This window comes from Ictidomys tridecemlineatus, chromosome 11 (assembly GCF_052094955.1).
Source record: "Ictidomys tridecemlineatus isolate mIctTri1 chromosome 11, mIctTri1.hap1, whole genome shotgun sequence".
Lineage (NCBI taxonomy): Eukaryota > Metazoa > Chordata > Mammalia > Rodentia > Sciuridae > Ictidomys > Ictidomys tridecemlineatus.
Window position 1 is genome coordinate 90335187 of NC_135487.1, and position 18128 is coordinate 90353314.

Genomic DNA, 18128 nt, shown 5'->3' on the forward strand with positions numbered 1-18128 from the left:
TTCATAACATAAAATAAATAAGTAGCAACACAAAGGACAAAAGTTTCTAACATAATAATTTAACAATCAAGTATTTTGTCTTTAAAAATAACCTTAATAAAGCGTAAAGATTTTTAAAAATCATTCACAGGCTTTATATTGGAAAACAATGTCCTCCCTTAGCCAGAGCAACATTGATAGGATCCTCACACTCACCTGTTCCATTCATCCACTTACCTTCATGTTTCCAAAATGCCTGTTTGTTCCCCTGCCTAAACATTTTCAGTGGCTTCCTGTCGCCCAAAGAATAAGCCTTAATTCTTAAATAACATGTAGAAGGCTACAGCTGTACAACCCCCTGTCATACATTCATTTAAACACAGTAAGACTATTTGTTTTTGTTTTATAGCCCTTTTTTGTTTACATTCCAATCACTATGGGCTTCTAACCCTATTTCTAATACAGCCCCCCACACACTCAAAACATGTACACCAACAATTCATGCCATGATGATTCACAGTCTGCCTTGAACAAATGATTCCCACTGCTGGAAGGCCTACCATCTCTGTGCTCTCCCCTCTCTTCTGCCTCTGCTAACTACTTTCTCCTTTAAGACTCACCTCCTAGGACCTTCCATACTCACTCAGACAATGTGGGAAAAGTTTCTACTCCAATAATGTTCTCTGGGCTCCTGCTTCCTTCTTCACATACTTGTCTCTCAGTACTTTCCACACTGGGTATAGTGATCGTCAGGTATCTCCTCTACTCAACTGCAAGAATCTTGAAAGCAGAGACTGTTCAATCTATGATATCCCCAGTACTTAAACCAACACTTGCCTATAGTATATAATCTATATACATATTCTGAATAATCCATTCATGTATAAGAAATTTGTGCCACTAACACCAAAAAATAATGCTTGCAATAAATTTTAATTCTATTAGGCTATTTTGAACTAATTTGGTAGAAACTGAAATTTTACTTCTATTTAAAAAGATGTCATATATTAGAAGTTAGTTTAGGGGCTCAGCAGGTTCAGAGGTGCAACCTTGGTTCTTGAGGAATTTCATCAACATCAGTTAAGTTCTAGGTTTTGGGTTTGCTTTCGTTTTCCTAAATGGTTATAAAGAGAAATGGGTCTTAAATACTCTGGCCTTATAAGGCTATACGTAATACTACAGACTGACATTCAAACAGTCCTTTAAAATAATGTTGTTTGCAAGGATAACCACAGATAAGTCTACGCTGAAAATTGATAAAAACAAAAGGCCCCCCTAGCAGCAAAATTAAAACCATGCAGAATTCTCACGTTTTAATTACAAATATATATTTCCCAATAATCTTTGTGTGAAAGAGCTGTTGTACAATGAAGTCTTAAATGCTTAATTATTGAGAAACTTTAAATATGTATTATGTAATTCCTCCTTTGCAACACTTTCTGCTTAATGCCTTGTTCTGCAGGGAATTTCATTAGCATGTGCCCTGGTCTTGTCCTCAAAACCCTCATTGCTTCAGATGAGCATGGGTTTAATTGAGAGAAAACCAAACTGTGACTATGACTCAGGTGTGAAGTCTGTTTCTCTGAGCAAATTAAATCCAGTGGAATGACTGAGTGTTCTTTTCCATCCATACCCTTCCGATAGATTTAATGCTGCATATTAATTGTTGTTCTCCTACCCGCTACCCTGTGATTGTTTTCCCAATCATCCTATTCAGGGTGATTGATGTTCAGATAAATTTGTCGGTTTCATATAGAGAAAGAAATATTAACATGTGCTAGTAAGAACACCAGGTTATAAGATTTTAGATTAGCCTAAATGTTGGCACAATATTAACACATGCTTTTGCAGATTTAAAAAGGAACAGGCTGGAAAATAAAATACAAAGCTGATAACCAGCAAACAAAGAAATAAAGAAAAAGAAAGAAACTAGTTGCTTAGGGGTAGTTTGTCATACCCTCCCTCTGCAACATACAAATCTGTGTTTTCTGGCTTACCAGTTAACCTGCTTGGAATATAAAGTTTTTGATCATGTTCACAATCACTCTAAATGAATTGTGGCTAAAACACCTATTTTCAAGTGTCTGTTCCCACTACTGTTCTCACCCTTACATTAGACTATAAGGTTCTGCAGAACAGAAGCTTAATGAAACATCATACATTGAACAGAGCCTCAATGTGTATTTCCAGGAATTTGAATTTCAATATAATATTTAATTTTATTTAATACAAATATAAAGATATCAATTATTTAATACAAATATAAAGATATCAATTTTTAAACCATCTCTAGGTTTCTTCTTTTATTTATAATTATTTTTTCTTATTAAATACTTACTTCTTTAAATAGCCTGGACACCTTTCTGGAATAAGGCAGGGAGGAAGAAATAAAGAATGTTAATTCAACACTTTAACAAAGGGAGAAAAAGGTCATTGGTGAATTTATTTTTATAATTGTTTTTCCAATTTACCTTATGTTGTCATAGTATCATTTAACCAAAGACTTGTGCTTTGTACAGCTAATAGTTTATGTAAAATGTCTTTGCTAAACTGGACTCCTTTGGGTGAAGCAAGTTCACTTATGAAATCCAACCACATCTTTATTAACTGAAGGCCATAATGAAGGCTGAATTTCTTGCTGAAAAAAAAATCATCTTGGGTATGATGTTAATGTAAAACCTCCTTCATGAATTTGCTTATTTTTTCTGCTCCCTTCAGACATTAGGCAGCTAAAGTTGTTACGCGTACATTAATTACACCAATTAGTCCCAACTGTACATATACATACATTCAAGACTTGATTATCTGAGCTAAAAGAAGTGGTTAGGCATGGCACAAATAATACAAATGAGCAAAAAATTCAAATCCCATGTTCACTGAACTAATGAATGCATTATATATTTTTGGCACAGCTAAGTAACCTTATTATGTTTTGCTTAATTTAATAATGCAATTACCTTGCATTTCCTTATTCTACCTAGGTAATGACAGGAAAAGCAGGTCCAGATTTCTATCAGGCATGGGGGGAAAGCTAGTTTAAAATTTAAAGATTTGGCCATAGTCATATTTTTTTTCTCTATTTTCAAATGTGTTGGTTAAATTTATGTAGTTGGACATCTCCATATGCTGTTTTACTGTTCTACAATGTCCCACACATATATAAAAAGATTGTCACCAATGATTCAAAGAAGCCATATTACAGCCAGTCTTGATCTAAGGGTAATTCCAGTTTTTATCTCCTCAGAGTTTAGGGAGTTATTTAGTTCTTCAAGTTAACCTTCATAAAAATTTGTTAATTTTAATTTTGATTGCCTTTTATAAAGCAGCATCGTGAAATGTGGTGGTTCTCAAACTTTGGTAAGCAGAAAAAAATAACTTGAAAAGCTTGTTAGAAGACAGATTTTAGGGTTCCCACCCCCAGTGTTTCTGACTCAATGAGTTTTGGATGAGGTCTAAAGATTTGCATTATTAGTAAGTTCTCAGATGATGCTAATACTGCTAGTCTGGGGACCTCACTCTGAGAATCACTAATATAATAGTGAATAATGTGGCTTCATGAGCTTAAATTCAGCTCTAGCACTACTAGCTATGTGAAGTAGGGCAATATATTAACCTCTAGTCTCAGTTTTCTTGCCTGAAACCTGGAAATAATAATAGCAGCCTATATCATAGAGTTATTTTGATGATTAAATAAGTTATACAAATTAACATGTGGTCATTCAACTAAACTCTTGACGTATTTATAACAATGCCTGACATCTAGTAAGGGCCAAATAAATGTTGATTATTACTGTTGCAGTTTGAGAGTCAAAAATTCAAACCCAGAGTTACCTGACATTACCTAGAGTTTCTATTTAGTTCTATTCTTCCATTTTTATTTTAACTAAATAATTCTTCCTAGAGATAACATTTTTTTTTAACATTCTTCCGGGAGAAAAATGCTTAAAATGATAATTACTGTCCAAATCATTAACTTTTTAAAATATGAAACTAATTTGACATACAGTTGACATTAAAATATATATTTCTTTTACATTGAAAAACTGGAAGTGACTTTTTTAAGCATATGGATATTCAGTCAAATATTTTCTCATTTTGAAAATGGTGAGCACTTAGTATATGTTCACATTTTATTGGAATTTTTATCATCCATATTTTTCCTCTTTATTTCATCTAAAAATGTTATCCCAAATTTCCTGTCCAATAGAAGATACTATTTCCAACATACCACTCCGGCCTGAAGTCCTTACCTCATATACTCAAAGTCAGTGATGAATAGCTGTGTCTTCCTGCTTTCCTTTCTACAACTCTGTGTCACAGGGATGCATATACTATGTTACAGTCACAGAATAACTTCTTTCTTCATTTTCTAAAAGTGTGTGTGTCAAGCTTGTGACATTCCAGGCCGAATTTGCTGTTTTTCTCCCTACATTAGCTTCTTGAAGTCAGGGATTATCTCTCACTTATCTTTCTTTACCCAGCAACCAGCATATAGGGAGAAGGAAGGAGGTTAAGAAAGGATAGTGGGAAAAGAGTTACAGTAATTAGGGTGGGAGTGGTCTTTAATGTAAAAAAGTCCAGTTTGACATGGGCTAGATGGCAAATGAGATTATCTGAGAAAAGAACACTGCTATAGATGTTCATTGCTACTCAATCTTTATGTCCTGTGCATTAGATCCCACAATAAAACAATAGAGTAGTGAGATTGCTGGGGATTTGTTAAATGCATAGATGGCAATATCAAAAAAAAAAAAAGAGAGAAAGCTTCTAGACACTGGACCTTTCAAAAGAGTGAAAATGTGAATTGATTTCTGTCTCTTTAGTTAGACAAATAACTTGCTATTTTAATTAAAGATAGAAAGTATTTTTAGGCAGGAGAAATGGAAAGAGAAGGAATGCAGTTCAATAATTAGAAGAGGATGAGAACATGTAAACAGAGAAACAGATCTTAACACTTGAGAACCCCAATGTACACAAAAATTTGCGTAAAAAAGAGAATCCCTGGAAAGAAAAAAAATGAAATAACTCATGATCAACAGTTGTAGAATAGTTGATATGCAAGGGTACACCATAAAATTAAAAATATTTAGTTATTAGGAAAAAATAGGTAAACATCTGTGTGCTTCAGACATGTCAGATTTTGCATGCATTTAAGTATCATAGCCATCTTATAGGTAAGATAGTTTCACTATTCCTATTATAGATAAGGCACAAAACCAAGACACGAAAGTGTACAGTAATTTGTCTAAGGTCACATGGCTCACAAATAGGCAGTTGCACTTAAGCACTAAGCCATACCAGAGCGAGGTGGCCCAAACTCACCATAACATGCAATGAAAAAAGTCACTGACCAGTACATATGTTAATGATCCCATTTTTGTAAATGTAATACAGGACAACAAAGGAAGAATGAACAGAAGAAAAATCAAACGTTAAGGAAGAAAAGGAAGCAATCTAAAACTCTGGTAAATTTCCAACCAATTACAGAAGGCATTAAATTGTGATTGGGAGATGCAACCTTTTGAAATTCCACCAAGGACGTTAGCTTTCTCTAAAATGTTCCTTCAGCTGGTGAGAAACAATCATTTCGCATTCCCTCTACGTGCGTTGTTAGCTCCAGTAGGACGTCATTTCTCACTAATCCACATTGACTTTGTATTAGCCACTTAAACCTCAAGCAGCAGCACATGACAATTTCAAGGTTTAAGAGTTGCCACCACTTCTATCTAAGTAGAACTTAGATGATAATGGTTATGACCAAAAGGCAGTATTAGAATCTGAAGTTTAATATAACTGAGTGTAACACACCTGCACACACACATTCTTCACTTTTATTCTTTATATTATTCTTTACTTTTTACCTCCTGCTTCTGATGCTTCACAATGAGAGAACTTTGGAGAACAGAACAAATCAAGTGACCTCAAGCAAGTAGGGGGGAAATAGAAGAGCAGATTTCTGCAATATAGGATTTCTCTCCCTCCTGTGGTACGTTGGCATGAACTAAAAGATAAAAGTGCCAAGGTCAGACAGAAACTTCAGGGGGTCCTTTACCAGGATAGCCAGCCTCAGATAATTACCCTCATGCAGAAAAATTACCTATTTTTGTCCCTCAGGCACAGAGACAAAATAAATCAAAGCCAAGGCAAGGCTTGGGTTTGTCATGCTGCCACTTTTCTTCTCTCAGTGTTTCATGATTCTCTGACTGATTTATTTATCCATGTAAATTTTGAAATAATTCATTAATATTAGAGAAAGACTGGGATTAGATTTTTAGTGGGAGATGGCTTGGAGTGTAGAGGACTGTTCATTAATATATTCAGTCTTTCCTCTCACTGTCTCCAGAGTTTTGTGTCTACCTTCATTACATTCTGACCTGAATTTCTTAGACCTGGGGGTCACTGAGATGTTAGAAAATGCTACTCTATTCTCCCCAGTGAAATTTGAGACCCATGTATGAGAGGCATGCTGGCATAGGACATTAGACTTAATATTTTTTTTAAAAAAATTATTTTCATCTTGAAAAGAATGTAAAAATGAAGGCAGGGAAACCAACAAAAGGAGTAGAGGATTAAGGAACTGACTACAAATACGACACTCACTGTCCCAATCTCTGCTCCTGACATGCCAATTACTCAAGTCCAACTGCTTGATACTTGTTGTTCCAGAATCTTCTTTCACATACAGGAAACAAAACTGACACTATTGGAATATGGACTTTTGAAACTGAAGCAAATAATCCTATAATAACTTATTTATTTGGAAGAAAAGCAGGATGCCCAGGATTTTACAATGTCTCATTAAAATAATTACCAAACATGAAGTACAAGGTTCCAGGGATCTGAACTTCCTATCTGAGGAGTTTTCAGCTTCTTTATCTTGACCGTCAAGCCCATGTTGCCTTATATTGACCCTAACAGTCTATGGGATATTTATGATGACAAAACAAAATTGGGAACTATTTATTTGTTTTGTGTTTCAGAACTTCCAGTTCCTTAACTAGAAAATGAGAGGTCTGGTAGGGTGCCGTGGCACATGCCTATAATACCAGCAGTTTGGGAGACTGAGGTAGAAGGATCTCAAGTTGGAGGCCAGCCTTGGCAGCTTAGTGAGACCCTGCTCCCAAATTTTTAAAATGGGGGTTGGAGCTGGGGCAGTAGCTCAGTGATAAAGGACTCATGTGTTCAATCCCCTCAGTACACACACACCAAAAAAAAAAATAAAATGAAAGGAAGATATAAAAATGAGGAGCTAGTATGTTTAGCAGTAATGATCATAAAACAAGCATTCATTCAGCTCTGACTATAAGTTAAACATTCTGTTATGCATTTCATGTATATTATCATATATAAATATACAAACATGAGAAATCTATAATAAGGAAACTCTCTTTTTTTCTTTTGCTATCCTAGCAATCAAATCTAGGACCTTGCACATGCCAGGCAAGCACTCTATTTCTGAGCTGCATCCCCAGAATGAGAGGGAAAAGTCTTATTGACCCCATTATATAAATGAAGAACTAAATCAGAAAAGTTTGGTAATATCGTTTTCTTTCTTTCTTTCTTTCTTTTTTTTTTTTTTTTTTTTTTTTTTTACAGGAAGAAGGGACTGAACCCAGGGCCTTATGTATTTAAGACCAAGTGCTCATTAGGTGATCTGTATGGCCTCTCTCACTTCTCAAGTTCATCTTAATTAGTGTAGCCCAAGCAATTCTCCTTCCTATCTCATTGAACTTGAGAGTGACTCTGCTACATAAATACTTTGTTATCCATAGGCTACCAAGGGAAATCATAGTGGTATCTACTATGTGGCAGGAACTGCTCTAAACATGGTACAAATACCCCACATTCAGTCTTCTTAGCTACCCTATGAAATAGAGTACAATGCTCACTTTTTAAGTAAGAGAACCGAGACACAGCGAGGTTATGTAATTTGTTCAATGTCAATAGAGAAGGAGGGGGTGACATTTGAACCCAGAGTCAGTTTCCTTTACCACTATACCCTTTTGCCTCTTAGGTGGCAACCATGTTATGAATTATTTTCAAATATATTTTAGATCTACTGTCTGATCAGAAAAATAAATGAAGGAACAACAACAAAAGATATGGTTGCTGAATGGAAAGCTAGTTGCAAAGTCAATCTTGTAATTAAAGGACAACCAGCGGAATTATTAAAGAAAACTCTAGAGATGATCTTAAGGCAGCAGAGTTGAGGGCCTGGAGCTGGTTTTCCTAAAATGAGTAGTATCCTACAAGACGTTCTATAAAAAGAGGCTTCACCGTTATGTATCTGTGTACACTGCACACTACATACAGAACTCTCCCTGGCAAAACAGTACGTGGTCACCCAGAGGGAAAGTTTCTATTGTTCCAGTGGATCTGAGACCATCACCAGCCCACTGGCCACCATACGGCTGTAGAAAACTACCTTATCTCATCACTTTCCTATCCTTCTCCCTTTACCCTTCTTTTGACATAAAGATATGAGTCTAGCTGTCACTAAAGTGAGAATTATCTTTTTCACATTTCCTTTGTTGGTTCTTTGTTTATAAAAGTAATTTGCATGTCTGACTTCCCATTCAGGCTGAAAACTGCAATGAGGTAAAGCAGTTTAAACTACACACAGTTCATTCATGATTTGGAGAAAAAAAGATTCTCATTTTACTTTGCTTTTTCTATATACAATATAGAGACTGGGATATTTCTGGTGATTAGTCTCCTCTGCTTGTATTCAACCCTATGTATGTGGCTTTCTTCCCTGGACTGAGTCTCTGATAAACTGGCTTGAGAGGAATCAGGCTCATACCTTCTTCTTCACTGTTTCATCCTTAGAACTCTGTACATAGTAGGGACTCAATGCATGTTTCTTGAATGAACAAATGAATTATAAATGAAGGAAGAACCAATGTACAACATCCAGATTCACCAGCAATTGTGACTTCCTGTATCCAGGATCTTCACCATTCAGGCTTCAGGGGCAAACACTTGACAATGATTATGCAGTATCCCAGGTACAGATCCTATTCCTAACCTTCACTATTCAAACTTATTCTTTATTCTTACCTACAACCCAAACCTTTTCTTTGAGCTGTGTGATCCCTTGGTGCTCACAGAAACCCTGAGATATCACTTTGAAAAATTTAAAAGACAGAATATTTCCTCAAAGGAAAAGAAAGTGCCTTAGTTTCAAGCACTTCAGCAAAACTAGTGATGAGAATTTACAGGAAAACTGACCCACAAAGTACATGCACAGCTGGGGTTTGTTGATCATGAGAAGAAAAGAGTTTCACCTCCCCTTCTAAGAATGAATATACCTTGCTCTATCCCACCAAGGACAAGCAAGGTGGAAGAGAGCAAAAAGCAAAGGCCAAGATGGCTAAGTGACAAGATTAATGACATTCATAAAATTGATGGAGGCCTGTGGGCATGAAGTGATAGTAACAGCTCACATCAAGCCCAAGGATGTAAATATTCAACAAACAATCACCTCTTGGTTTCATATCCACCATGAAATCATAAAGTAAAAAAAAATGTGGATATCATTCTCTCTTTGAAGACTACATTATTTAAAAATTAAAAAAAGGAGGGCCAGGGGGACTAAAATGTTTTCCCCTTCCTGTTATTGTCTCCTAAACTACATACACAGTTCATTCAAAAATTGCAGAAAAAAAAAAGATTCTCATGCACTTTGCTTTTTCTATATACAATATAGACACTGGGATATTTCTGGTGATTAGTTTCTTCTGATTATATTCAACCGTACATATGTGGCTTTCTTCCCTGGATTGAGTCTCTGATAATCAGGCTCACATCTGTCATTCTACTTAAGCACTCTTGATAAACTAATTTGGTGGTTTATTCGTTCATTTTTTAAAATAAGTGTCAGTAAGAAGGTATTTCGTCAGTGTCAACACAGGACTCTTCCAGATCCCACCCATCCATTGTCTAGCACTGGACCCCTGGACTATTCAGCTGCCTTTCCCTTGTTTCCTTTTTAGTTGCTGCACTGAGGCCAAGGCATCAGTGGCACTGTTAGGATATATTGGTGAGCTTATTCCTGCCAGGAAGAAGAGAGTGACATTGCTCACTTTGTAAAGGTAAATCAACTTCACCAAGTGTACCATCAGTTTAATAAAAGTCTGTATTTATTGAGCACTAATTATGGGCCAGGCACTGCACTGAGTGATTTACAAACATTATTTCATTAAACTATCACTACAGCTTTATGAAGTAGGTAATTTTATTATTCCCCAGCTTACAAATGATGTAACTAAGATTTAGAGAGGTTATGTAACATGCTCAAGGTCACAGAGCTAGGAAGTAGATGTGCAAAGATTATAATCCATATCCACCTAGCCCCCAGAGTTTCCCCTTGAATTAATATACTACAATACCTCACATATTCGTGCAAAAAAGAGATAAAGCACTAAATAAATAATAGTCAATTATAAAAATGAACAAGGTACTTGATAAAATTAGATAGTAATTGAATGTTTAAAACTCTGAAACCTCAACAGCACTAATGTATTAATACTATCATACTAGTACTTATGAACTTAGGACCTCACAGTCCAGAAAAAAATATAGGATGGAATAGCTAAAACTCAATGGAAGTATCTTCAGTTAGTTCTGAAGTGACAGATCTTCTGCAGGACTGCTCATGTTGTCAGTATTTCTCCACCTGGACTCACTGGGCTTCCCAGATCCCACTGAACCTATGTTATTAAACTATTGTTTACTGTGTTATTAAACCATCCTATTAAGGATCTAGGAGCGCAGGAACTGTTCACACCATACACCATCTATTCCTTCAATGGACTTCTGGTATTTGGAGTGTCTCAGTAACTGTCTACTAGGCATTTCTTTTCCTTTGCATCTTTTGCTTCTGAATCTCTTTTCCTCTGAAGATGGGCCTTGCCTCCCTTCCATTCCTTCTCCATTTCATTCTTAAATATGCTTCCTCCTTTTATGATTAACTAAGGAAACGTGAGTCTCCAAGATCCATTGAAACATAGACCTGTTTTATAAAATATATATATTGAAAATGGAATTTAATGCAACTGTCTAAATCCAAAGTAATATTCAGCACTTTAAAAATTCCACCTTAGACACGCAATTACAGTATTAAGTTGTAAATTATGTGTCATTTATTCAGTTAGATCAAAAACTGACATCAAATTAGATATATGTTGACACATGTTTAAGGACATAATATTATGATATTCAAGAGTGTAGGACCACTCCTGAAATTTCAGCAGCTCGGGAGGATGATGTAGGAGGATCATAAACTCAAAGCCATCCTCAGCTTAAGCAACTCAGTGAGACCCTGCCTCTAAATAAAATACAAAATAGGGCTGTGGATGTGGCTCAGTGGTCAAGTGCCCCTGAGTTCAATCCCTAATATCCCTCCCTGCCAAAAGAAGAGTATAGGCTCTAAAGTGAGACGGGATTTGAAATCTGGCCATGCAGATTATAGCCATGTGAGTTTGAGAAAGTTAGTTCACTGTGCTGTACCTCAAATTTTTCATCTGAAAAGTGGGGATAATTAATTAACTAGTTCATCAGATTGTTGTTGCTATGAAAAGAATTAATGTAACCAAAAACATTTAGAATAATTGTCATATGCTAAGCATTTTTACATGTTGCAATTAGTAGAATATGTGTTCATAATATCAATAAACCTATTCTAATGAATCCAGAAAAAAATGATCGATAGCTTATTTTCAGGCTGAACAAGCAAACTTATTCCTAGATTCATAAATAAGTATTTGTTTAAGTTATACTGGGTCTGCAGAGTATATCTGACCTCAAGAGGAAAAGGAAAAATACAGAAGCATTTTCTGCCAATACTCTCCCAAGAATAGAAGAGGAAAAAGGGAACCTGTTTATTTTAAGATTTTATAATGGTAGGAAGAGCAGGGGTTTGACATGAGGAGAATTAGCTTCCACCTCTGAGATATTTGTTTATGAATTACAAGAACTTCTGGGCCCCTATTTTTTTTTTTTTTTTGTGTGTGTGTGTGTGTGTGTTTTAAAATATTTTGGTTCTTTAGTTGTAGTTGGACACAATATCTTTATTTTTATTTTCATGTGGTGCTGAGGATGGAACCCAGTGCCCGGCATGTTCTAGGCGAGCACCCTATCGCTGAGCCACAACCCCAGCCCCACCTCCCTATTTTATTAATTGCAAAAAATAATACTGCCAACCATAGTGACTCCCCAAAGTTATCATGATAATGAAATGAAATACAATAAATAAAACACATGGATATTTTAAGTTATTGCTTATTTCTAGTGGCTACTGTTTCAGTTTTTAAAAGCACCTTAAAGAACTGATTTAAAGCTTTATATTGTTAAGCACAACTTTGTGTCAAGCAATCTGAACTGTGATGGAGGATTCTAGTCCATATACTGTAACGGACCTGCCACACACAAATATCATTATCTCCATGCTGAGTTTTTATTTTCCAGCCAGCCTTGCTGGAAATTAAGATTACATAATTAACTATAGCCAATAGAGTGTGAGCATAAGCAAGAAGTATCACTTCTCAGTGAAAACTTTCCTTTTATTTATTTATTAATTTTTTTTTTTTAACACTGGGTCTCACTATTTTGCCCAGGCTGGCCTCAAATTCCTGGGCTCAAGGGATATAGCTCAAAAGATTATAGAATGTCCAAAATTACAAAATGGTTAAATGAAAATTGAAACACAATTCTTCAGAATCCAAAAAATCCAAAGGACATATTTTTCCAAGTATATAAAAGTATCCTCTTTATTCTGCCTCTTTACTGGGGAATAGTGACAAGATAAGGACATAAGACAGAAGTTTCTCTCAGGACACATATGATCTATTTTGAAATTATAATTACATATTTTTGGTAATTAGAAAATAATATAATCTCATGATATCATATGTATTTATCGGTTAGAATACCTTTAACCGCTATACCAAATAAACTCTTAAAACGCATCAATGAAGTTGATTTTCCACTTATTTAACAAGTGCATTGTTAATATGTTTAACATTAATTAATGTGCCTGTGCTAATACAGGAATATTCAGAGGTGAAATAATTGGATTGTGAGGGCTGGAACCTAATCAGTCCATCATAGTTTGAATGGACCAACGGGGTGGTAACTGAAGGCAAGTGGGCATGACTAGAAGAGGTGGATCACTGAGGGTATGTTCTGGAAGGGTGCTTCTCCCCTGCTGCTCCTTTTCTGCTTCCTTCCTGCTGTGATGGAGCAGCACTCCTTCACCATGCCATTTCATCAACATGTTCTGCCTTACCTTGGACCCGGAGCAATGAACCCATCTGAGCATGGACTAACCCTCTGAAACCATGAGCTGAAATAAACTTTTTCCTCCTCTAAGTTGTTCTTGTCAGGTATTTTGGTTACTTGATGCAAAGCTGAATACCAGCATCTTTCTGCCAGTGGTGATTTATGGACCCAAGTCCTATCCACCTTGTGAGTCTGCCTTCTCCTTGGGCCTGGGAGTTCATTAATCAGAGGAAAGAGAAAGCCAAATAACTACAAACTGCTTCTTAAGAAAGTTTTCAGCTGAGCATGATGATGATGCACACAGTAGTGCCTGCTACTTGGGAGGCTGAGGCAGAAGGATCCCTTGAGCCCAGGAATTTGAAGCCAACCTGGGCAAAATAGTGAGACCCAGTGTTAAACAAAAATAATAATAAATAAATAAAAGGAAAGTTTTCACTGAGAAGTGATACTTCTTGCTTATGCTCACACTCTATTGGCTATAGTTAATTATGTGATCTTAATTTCCAGCAAGGCTGGCTGGAAAATAAAAACTCAGCATTTGCAGCCACTCCGAGTTCTACACTATAGAAAAGGAGGCATAAGTATTAGCCATAGCTGCAAGAGCATGCTATATATAATAAGTGAGAGGAGCTTGTAATTCCTTAAAGGATAACTCTGGGGCCATGTGAGTTTTAGAATTCAGAAATTTTCAGATAAGTAGTACAGTCCCCATGCTATATATGTACATACCACTCATATAAGGATGTAGAAAAATTTAAAAATTTAAACAAAGCTATATTTCTGTAGTGAACCAAATTAGTATTCACACCAAAATATGTTAAGAGCAATGAAATAAAAGGTAAAATAAATAAACTATAAATTATCTCATATTGGTAGAAATCACGAAAGGGACTTTCCCAAATAAACAATGATGAACAAATTCTAGATTTCTGAGTTGCCGATAAGGAATTGCAAACTTGCAAAAAAATATGGATATGATTCAGCAGAGGACTTTAGTGCTGGTAACAGCAAGTAGAAGAGCTCTCATTCAAGTGAAAGGAGGTCAAATGTGCCTGGTCAATTACCATGTGCTGTAGCTCCTTAACAAGTTAAATGTTTTGATCTTTTTGTATTTCCAAATGCAGAATTATTAGGCCGAGTGATAGAATAAGTACTTACCCATTTGTTACGCACATGAGCAGCTGCTGCATGGCATTTTCTCTCCATTTACAAGCTAAATAGATGAACTGACACTTTGAAAAACTCATAATCAAAATGTCCTTCGCACTAAACTCTAGTCATCACCAACAGTCACTTTTAAATGAATCATAAACCTTTCAACTCAAGAGCAGAGCAGCCTTATGCTTAGCTTTCTGGTAGAGCTATTCCACTTTTTACTATTTTTTGCATTCAAAATAAGGGGTAATTTATATGTTTCACTTACATTCTTTTACTGCTTTTAAGCCCAGGCAACCCCAAACACTCTCTGACCCAGAACATTTCCAACACCAATTTTTTTTTTTTTAAGCCAGGTGTTAAATGAGGATGACCATGCAAAGATACATTATATTGCTATGAATTAATCATCATGAGTTCTAATCTTTAGTAATTCAAGTCTGACAATGGCTAACTCTGGTGGTGTGACCTCGATGTTAATTTTCATAATTGTATATTTTTTTTCAGATCTAGGTCAGTTAACTTTTTCATGATCCAAGCTATGTTTTCCAGTCTCCCAGGTTCTAACACAGAACCTCAGGCAATTTGGAAAAAAAGCTTGGTTGCATGATAATGAGAAGTTGAACAGCACATACAAAAACCTGATATTTATTTAAATAGCATCATGAATAAAAAACTGATAGATTACAATATTCATCTCATGACAACAGACTTGTTGAAAGTGCTGTAAAACCTAAAAATAATGCATTTTAATTTTCCTAACAGCTTGAAGCAAAATTGGATGTTTTAAAATTAAAACCATATAGGGCATTGACTGGTAGGTCTTAATCCAAATAATGAGGCTCTATTTGATCTAGCATTTCATACTAAATCTGAAACATTAGCTCAAATATTTTATGATATGAAAATGATTATGACAATTTGTATAATCCTCCCTCAGTTGTTATCAAACTCTTTATTATCTTAGTGATAATATCATATACAGATAAGAAGTGCTTTTATGATTGGTAACCTGAAGATATTTTTTTTTTTACCAGATCTGCAACAGATATAAAGCAGGTCTTCCCAGAGTGGGCTAAATTGTGAGCCAGAAAATGTGATTTATAATACTGACACTGGACATGTGGGTAACTTCCACCTAATGAACTCTGTTTCTTGCTGAAACCAGAAAGACTGAGCTTGCTGATATTATGCATCAATTTTAACTTGAATATTCTATATAGTTTTTTTATTTGGTTTTGTTTTTGGTACTGGGGATTGAACCCAAGAATACTTTATTGCTGAACTACTTCTCCAGCCCTACTACAGCCCTTTTTATTTTTTATTTTGACACGCGATTTTGCCTAGTTGTTGAGGTCAAACTCGAGATCCTCCTGCCTCAACCTTCTGAGTACAGTAACTGGATTACAGGCATGGGCTACCCCTCCTTAGCCTACTCTAAGTTTTAAATAAAATCATTTCAGGAATAGCAGTATATTTTACTTGAATTCTATACTTTTATTTATTTTTTTCTTTTCTTATTGAAGCTTTATAGTTATATAGTAGTTAAGTTTATCTTAACTCATACATGCATGGAATTTGATTTCAGTTCATAATTCCCTACTTTTTCCCTCTCCTTTTTCCATTCCATCCTCCCTCTCCTCCTCCATTCTCCTTCTTGTACTCTACTAGAGGTCCATCCTTTTAAGCCAAACATTGCAAATTAGAGGAGGCCATAAAGGGAATCCTCAGAGGCCAAGAAGACCTAAATTTGAACCCCATTAATGTTCAGATGCTCACACATACTACATAGCACTTCACTTAAACTCCTTACTGTCGGATAAATTACCACCATTTCTCCAGAGCCCAGCAGGTGCTGGGTCACACCTCGTTCCATAAAAGCAGTATTCAATGTGCAAAAACTAATCGGTGTGAATCAGTTCATGAAGAAAAATTTTCCTTTGTCCTCTGACTTTTAACAACAGATTCCTGCCCACCCAGGTCTATGCCAGGCTTCCACGATGCCCCTCACTCACCTCTAACCCACAATTGTCTCATTCTCTAGAATCTGTGGTTGATAGTGTGAACTGGTGGGGCTAAGGTAACCTTTGTCAAGTTTCAACTTTGAAGTGCACCAACTGGCTGACCTTGAATTAGTTTATACACCTCCCTGAGTCTGTTTTCACATCTTTATGTTTATTTATTAAACAAATAATACCAGTAACTATCTCATAGGGTTGCTGTGTTAAATAAAAGGATGCACTTAGCATAGTACCTTGCAAAGAGAAAGCTTTTAATAATTATTTGTTTTAAATTGTTAGTGTTTTTCATGAAAAGAGCTGCTAATAGTTCCTAGAATAAATAAATGAAAAAATGAATTATTACCAAAACTATGACTGATACATTAATTTTATCCATGTTTTTATCCTGGATACTTAAATGGTCAACAGGAAAGGAAAAATTTCTATGTTCATGAAACAGATTTAAACATATTTAGCAATATAGCTAAACATATCAAAGAGTTTATCTCCATTTATAATTAGCAAAAGTAAAGCAAATAGAATGAAATACTTATTTCCAAAGGAGAAGCAGTACAATAAAGTTCCTTATAATTTCATGAAATTAATAAATGAACACAAAGAATTGTTATCTAATTAAAAATTTCCCTGCTTTTGAACATCTTGTTTGCTTAGTTATTTGAAATATAATCTCATAAAAATTTAAAACACCTTCACTTTTTCTGTACCAAATAAGAATAAAGTTTGACAAAATATATCCACACTTTTGGCTGAAAGCTGTTTTAGCAATGAGATATCTTTTTAGAATACAAACAATGACCTTCAAATATGTAGTGCTGTATCATTTTCAGCCTCTTAAGTGTGTTTTTGGTGAGATCGTCAAAGGATATTTATTCACTATAACACACTCTTAAGTGTGTTTTTGGTGAGATCTTCAAAATATATTTATTCACTTAGGTTGATAATTGGGGAGTGGAAGCTAACATAAGTTATGGAAACTGCATAAAACAGCTCAGTTCAAAATGAAAAGCTGAATGGAAAAAATAGAAGGCAGTTCTATGTTTTTTTTTAATATTTATTTTTCAGTTTTAGGTAGACACAACATTGTTATTTTAATTGTATGTAGTACTGAGGATCGAACCCAGTGCCCCGCGCATGCCAGGCGAGTACGTTACCGCTTGAGCCACATCCCCAGCCTGGCAGTTCTATTTGTGAGAGTGCTCTATATCAACATTTAAAAAAAGATCTGATAGTGGAATTGTGTTAATAGATAAGAAAAATTAAAACAAATCATAATAATTTGTTCCAGAGAGTGTGTTATGGTTTGGATACTGGTGTCCATTATAAGCTCATATGTGAGACAAAGCAAGAAGGTTTAGTGCAGAAATGATTGGTTAGGAGAGCCTTAATCCAATCAGTGAATTAATCCCTTGCCTGGATTAACCTAGTGGTAATTTAGGCAGATAGGGTGTGGCTAGAGGAAAGGGGATCATTGGGGTCATGACCTTGGGACATATGTTTTGTACCTGGCAAGTGGAGTCTTTCTCTGCTTTCTGATCATCATGTGAGCTGCTTGCCTCTGCCACACTCTTCTGCCATGATGTTCTGCCTCATCCTGAGCCCCAAGGAATGAAACCGGTTTTCTATGAACAAGACCTCTGAAACCATGAGCCCGCAAATAAACTTTTCCTCCTCTAAAATTGTTCTGGTCGATAT